The following is a 7,339-nucleotide window of genomic DNA, read 5'->3' on the forward strand; positions in this document are numbered from 1 at the left end:
AAAAAAAAAAAAAAAGGAAAAAGAAAAAATAAATAGTTTCTCTTGATAAATAATTAACAACAAAAACAACAAAATGTAGGTGGGGTTTACAGAACCCAGGGATGCTGCATCACTCCAGGGATAGTAACAAAGGAAGCTTATCACAGCTAGATGCTAACAGAGGGGTCCTTAGCACCCCCATATAGTAACAGTGGCCTGGAGGAGCAAAGGAAGAAGTGGTCTCCAGGTCCAGAGAGAGGGAGCTCTACAAAGAGGCCACCCAACAGAAGCTGTGACCTCCTTCAGTCAAGGGACACAGTAGACCATGGTGACCCCACAGAAGAGCTGGAGGAATAAACAACTCCTCTGGAATTGAGATGTTCATTGAGCCAAGTGCATTTGTTAGCTCCCCAACCACTCTAAGCTCACGAGGGAGCAAGAGAAAGCATGCCTTCCTAGTAGCTACCAAACAAATCCTGAGATGAACTCTGATTGGACCAATTTGTACTACATACCCATCTCTAAGCCAATCATCATTGTTTGTTTGTTTGTTTGAGACAGAGTCTTGCTCTGTCACCCAGGCTGGAGTGCAGTAGTGCAATCTTGGCTCACTGCAACCTCCACCTCCCAGGTTCAAGCAATTCTCCTGCCTCAGCCTCCCGAGTAGCTGGGATTATAGGCTCCCACCACCATACCTGGCTAATTTTTGTATTTTTAGTAAAGACAGAGTTTCGCCATGTTGTCCAGGCTGGTCTTGAACTCCTGACCTCAGGTGATCCACCCACCTCGGCCTCCCAAAGCACTGGAGATTTACAGGCATGAGCCACCGTGCCCGGACAACCATCGTAGTTATTGTACCTCCGCTGCTCTGGTTGGCTGGTGCTAAGTCACATGTTCCTTGTTGGGTTACAGGCTCAAGGGAACTTCTTAATGGAGAGAACTTCCAGAACGGATGGTTCCCAAATGGAAACTCAGGTTACTTGGCATGGAAGAGAGTGCCATAGATGCAGGGTGGCCCCAAATCAGCAAACATCCATTATATTCACGTTATAAAATGAAAGAACATTCAGAAAACAGCATAAAGTAGCATGATACCATTGGTAGGCCCTGTAGGATTTCCCATCAGCCATCCGCAAAACTTATTTTTGGCAAATGAAAGTTTTGGACTAGGGTAACTCTTCCCTGCCAACATTCAACATGTGTGACTATCCCCAGAAAGTAACTACATAGGAACAAGAACAAGAGATGCTCCCAGCTGGAGCCCCAAGGGATATTTCCAAAGCTACCAACAGAGTGTCCTCTGTGTTTCAGTGGGGGTGACTTTCTGCAAAATACAACAAAGATGTTCATGTGAAATAAAGGGGGTGATTTATGTACCAAAGGGTGGGGTGTGAGGCTTGTGAATGCCATGGGAAGATGAGGTCCTTCCACTCAGGGAATAGGAGTCCTGTGGTTTGGCCCCAGATGGTAAACAGGAGTGCTGTTTAGTTGAAGAACAGCATGTTCCATTCTGTTCTTTTGGGGAGATTTAAAGAAAGACTGTTAGCAATTGGATCTAATTGATAAGTGTCTTAGTTTGGAATCCCTTGTTAGCACGCCTCATATCTTAGTTTAGATTCTCCAGATACAGACCCTGAGACAAAGGCTCAAGGACACATTACTTCTTTGGAAGGCAAAAGAAACATGAGTAGAGAAGAAAAGAGACCCAGGGAAAGGACGACAACCAATATTAAGCAAGTTACTGCCCTAGGCAAGTGAAGCTTAATTCCACCTGTGTACAACACATATCTCAGAGTTATCCTACCTGAAGGATCGGGGGGAGGCTAAAGCAACTCCATCTTGGAAGCTAATCCACCATGTCGGCTTCTGATTAACCCCTGTTCCAAGAAGGCCTCTAAGATTTCTAGTTTATCTATTATTCCTTGTGTAAGAGCAGGTCCTGACCCTAAATTCTGTCCTTAGGTCAAACAACCTTGATGTTATCTTACTTCAATTGTCCTACACATCCCTTCTGAACCGCCCCTCTCCTATGGTATAGAAGCCCTGGGTCTGCGAGATAATGGAGTGGGAATCCACCATCTTGTCTGGCCACTGCAGGAGACACAGACACGGCATCTGTTTCTAAGTTTCTATTAAAAGTTTCTTTCTAAGGAACTGAGTATGTCAGCATCATCTCTTCAGCCTCTCAGCTTCCTTGGACTTTGGGGTAAGTCTGCATAGACCTGCCCACTGCAAAACAATCAGGAAGCTGGGGTATTTATATACCACCTCTATCCATTCCTTGGTTGAAGGCAGCTGGAAAGAAGAGAAGGAGTATTCATTCTCCAACCTCCTAGGCTGCTTTGCTCCAACAACCAGAAGAAAAAAACAAAAAAACTCATAAAAAAAAGATGCACATGCTACCAGTTAGAAGATGGGAAGGTGGCCAGGGGCGGTGGCTCATGCCTGTAATCCCAGCACTTTGGGAGGCTGAGGAGGGCAGATCACCTGAAGTCAGGAGTTCAAGGCCAGCCTGGCCAACAGGGTGAAACAAAATACAAAAATTAGCCGGGCATGATGGTGGGTGCCTGTAATCCCAGGTACTTGGGAGGATGAGGCAGGAGGATCGCTTGAACCCGGGAGGCGGAGGTTGCAGTGAGCCAAGATCATGCCACTGCACTCCAGCCTGGGCAACAGGGCAAGACTCTGTCTCAAAAAAAAAAAAAAAAAAAAAAAAAAGAGTTAGTTACCTTTATGGGCAACTGGGGCCTAGTCCCAGAGGGGCCCTCGGGGGATAATGTGAAGTACACCTCAGGATTGTCTCAGGAAGGGTTGGAGAAGCTGTGCTGTTTATCCGCAATGACCACTCTCAGTGGTTGAAGGTGGTGCCTGGGGCCATCAACTCCAACACACTTCCCTTACCACACATGTGACCTGCCATGTGCACATCAAACACACGGGCTCTGGGCAGAGAGATGCGGGTGCTGGAAGTTGGATATACGTCACCGGCATTTATAGAACTGTCCATCTAGCTTCAGGCAGCTCTCTGCAGTAGGCTGAGGAGGATGAGTGAGGACTGATGCTGGCCAGGAAACTTAAAGAGAAGGAGGGGAAGGGAGAAAGGAACAAAACTAACATTCATAAAGTGCAGGGTAGTTGCCAACCATTAGCACAGTTACTTTCGTCTTCTGATTCCCATTTTACAGATGAGAAAAACCGAACTCAGAGAGGGAAAGCGACTTGCTCTTGGCTATGTGACAGTTAAGTACTGGAATTCCAGCTCAGATTGAGTCTACAAAGACAGTGTTCTCTATCTCCCTCTTCCTTTTCTCCTTGTCCTCCTCCTCTCTCCTTTTCTCTCCCTCTCCCTCTTCCCCACCCCCTCATTTATTTTTTTCCAAATAATATTTAGAGTTACCAAGACAGTAGTCAAGAGGAAAGCTTTCTGGTGTCCTCAAGATATGCTTTATGAAAGATCGTTTTCATTTGCTCTTTTATTCATTCAACACATTTATTAAGCATCTATGATATGCAATATATAGAGAACAACACAGACACAATCCTTGCCCCTTGGGCTTTATACTTTAGCAGGAAAAAGAGGCCTTAAACAACTAAATACACATGGCGGGGAGGGGGCAAGGGAAGCCTAGATGGGGAAGTGGGGGAGTGAGATGGGAACAGGAAGGCAATCATGAAAAAAAATTAGTTGATTACGTTGTGATACAGGTTTCTCAACCTCCGCATTAGTGAAATTTTGACTGGATCATTCCTGTAGGCTGTTCTGGGCATTGTAGGATATTTAGCAGCATCTCTGGCCTCTACCCACTAGATGCCAGTAGCATTCTTACCCTGGTTGTGACAACCAAAAATGTTTCCAGGCATTGTCAAATGTCCCCTGGGGGGCAAAACCACTCCCAGTTGAGAACCACTGTGGTAAATAAGAAAGGCAGATACGAAAACATGTAACAAGGAAATAGAACCTAGGCATACCCCCAAGAAAGTGCCTTCAGGACGAGATCCATGTGACAATAGGCATTAGCCAGGCAGAAAGCAGGAATGGCATCCTGAGTAGAGTAGATGGCATGTACAAAGGCCCTGCAGCCAGACCTGAAAGGAGACTGGAGAATAGAGAGTGGCCTGGTGAAATGGGCAGGGCTTAGTTCACACAGAGCCTTAGAGTCTGAGTTATAAATTTTAACCTTTATCCATGGTCACTTTTCCTTTTTTTTTTTTGACAGACTTTCAGTCTTGTTTCCCAGGCTAGAGTGCAATGATGCAATCTCGGCTCACCACAACCTCTGCCTCCCAGGTTCAAGTGATTCTCCTTCCTCAGCCTCCTGAGTAGGCATGCACCACCATACCTGGCTAATTTTGTATTTTTAGTAGAGACGGGGGTTTCTCCATGTTGGTCAGGCTAGTCTTGAACTCCTGACCTCAGGTAATCCACCCGCCTTGGCCTCCCAAAGTGCTGGGATTACAGGTGTGAGCCACCACGCCCAGCCATTTTTACTTTTAAAATCCGTTTCAGCATGGTTAAAATAATGAAGATAAACTAAATGACAACAGACAACATCAAGTGCTGACTAAGACACAGAGCAACTGGAACTCTCATGTGCTGCTGGTGGAAATGCACAATGGTACAGCTTTTTTGGTTGTTTTTCTTTTCTTTCTTTTTTTTTTTTTTTTTTTTTTTGAGACAGAGTCTTGCTCTGTTGCCCAGGCTGAGGTGCCTAGGTACAAGGGATTCTCGTGCCTCAGTTTCTTTGGAAGTTTCCAGTTCAGTTTCTTTGGAAAACAGTTTGGCAGGTTTGTTTGTTCATTAGTAAATTAAACCTATGGTTATCATACAACTCAACAATCCTGGCCAGTCATGGTGGCTCATGCCTATAATCCCAGCACTATGGGAGGCCGAGATGGGAGGACTGCTTGAGGTCAGGAGTTTGAGACCAGCCTGGTCAACCCAGTAAGACTCCCATTTCTATAAAAAAAAAAAAAAAAAAAGTAAAAATGCCATTTCTAGAAATATACTCAAATGAAATAAAAACTTTTTATTTAATAAAGCACAAAAACCTGTACAAGAATGTTTATAGTGGCTTTATTCATAAAGGCCAAAATATGGGAAACCATCTAAATGCCCCTCCACTGAGGAAAGATTGAACACACGGCAGTACATCTGTACAATGGAATACTACTTACCAATAACAAGATAAGAACTCTTTTTTTTTTTTTTTTTTGAGATGGAGTTTCGCTCTTGTCACCCAGGCTGGAGTGCAAAGGCATGATCTTGGCTCACTGTAACCTCCGCCTCCCGTTTGCAAGCAATTCTCCTGTCTCAGCCTCCCAAGTAGCTGGGATTACAGGCACCTGCCACCATGCCCAGCTAATTTTTCTATTTTTGGTAGAGACAGGGTTTCACCACGTTGACCAGGGTGGTTCTGAGCTCCTGACCTCAGGCAATCCAACTGCCTTGGGCTCCAAAGTGCTGGGTTGACAGGCGTGGGCCATCACGCCCAGCTGAGAACTCTTAATACACACAATGATGTAGATGAACCTCAAAAGCATCATGCTGAATTACAAAAGCCAGACTCATAAGGTACATTTTATATGATTCCATTTATATGGTCTTTTGCAAAAGGGAAAATTATAGGAACAGAAAACAGATAAGTGGTTGCCAAAGGCTGGGGGTGGGCACAAGGGTAGACTACAAAGGGTCCCCAGGAAATTGGGAAGACAAGTAATAGAATGGTTCTAAACCTCGATCGTGGTGGTGGTTAGATGACTGCATTTGTCAAAAAATACAGAACCCGGCCAGGTGCGATGGCTTATACCTGTAATCCCAGCACTTTGGGAGGCCAAAGTGGACAGATTGCTTGAGCTGAGACCAGCCTAGGCAACATAATGAGGCCCTATCTCTACAAAAAATAGAAAAAATTAGTTAAGCGTGGTGGCGCCTGCCTGTAGTGTCATCCCAGTTACTTGGGAGGCTGAGGTGGGAGGATCACTTGAGCCTAGGTGGTTGAGGCTGCAGTGAGCCATGACTGCGCCACTGCACTCCAGCCTGGGCAACAAAGAGAGACCCTGTCTCAAAAAAAAGAAAAATAATCACAGAACTATACACTAGATAGGATAAATTTTACTGAGATAAATAATGCCTTTATTTTTTAAAAGTAAAAAGTTATTATAAAGAAGACTCTACAGTAGGCCTATCAATTGCACATTTTGGGGGAAATCAAGCTGGGTTCTGGTTCAAGGGAAAAAAAATAAGAAAGGTAAGAAGAAAAAGAAAATAAATTTTTAAATCCAAAAAGAAAAAGAAAATAGTCCAGGTGTGGTGACTCAGGTCTGTAATCCCAGCACTTTGGGAGGCCGAGGCGGGCAGATCACCTGAGGTCAGGAGTTTGAGACCAGCCTGGCCAACATGGTGAAACCCCGTCTCTACTAAAAATATAAAAATTAGCCGGGCATCGTGGTGGGCACCTGTAATCTCAGCTACTCAGGAGGCTAAGGCAAGAGAATTGCTTGAACCCAGAAGGCAGAGGCTGCAGTAAGCCGAGATTATGCCACTGTACTCCAGCCTGAGTGACAGAATGAAACTCTGTCTCAAAAAAAAAAAAAAGAAAAAAGAAAGACAGAAAAAAAAAAGAAAATAAATCAAGCTTGGTAAGAACTATGAAGCAAATCTTGACTCCTGGGGGAACTCGGGTAACAGGAAGCTAGAAAGTCCAGGACTTGGCCATGCTCACCATTTGAACCACACTTACCTACGAGCAAACGAAAGAAAGATAAGGCAATGCAGACATTTGTTGCTGGTTGAGAGGAAGGACTGGTTTCCAGCACATGCACAAAACATTGTTCCAAACAGGTAAATGCAAAAGCACTCTGGGGAGACACTGCTGGGTCCCACACTTACCTTTGTGAGCTCAGCTCACGGACAGACCAACCTGCAGGAGGAGGGGAAAGCTCAATTGAGCCGAAAATAATCCTCAGACTCTTGGCCATCTTCAGAGTAGACATGTGTTTAATCTTGACTCCATTTCAGGAGCTTTGCAGATTTTCTATAAATGTATCATGAAAATTCAATCTCAAAAACAGGAGGTTGACATAACAGTGAAAATTCAGCAGATCTTCAAAGTTACATCTGGCCCATCCAAACCCCAGATCAAACTTGGATTTCATCTTTTTAAATGAGACCCTTTGGTGCCAGTATCAATAAAGACTGTCTAAGCCTGGCATGGTAGCTCATGCCTGTAATTCCAGCACTTTGGGAGGCCAAGGCAGGTGGATCACTTGAGGCCAGTAGTTCAAGCCCAGCCTGGCTGACATGGTAAAACCCCATCTCTACTAAAAACACAAAATTATTAGGGTGTGGTGGCAGGTACCT

This window comes from Mandrillus leucophaeus, unplaced genomic scaffold (genome assembly GCF_000951045.1).
Source record: "Mandrillus leucophaeus isolate KB7577 unplaced genomic scaffold, Mleu.le_1.0 Scaffold428, whole genome shotgun sequence".
Classification (NCBI taxonomy): Eukaryota; Metazoa; Chordata; class Mammalia; order Primates; family Cercopithecidae; genus Mandrillus; species Mandrillus leucophaeus.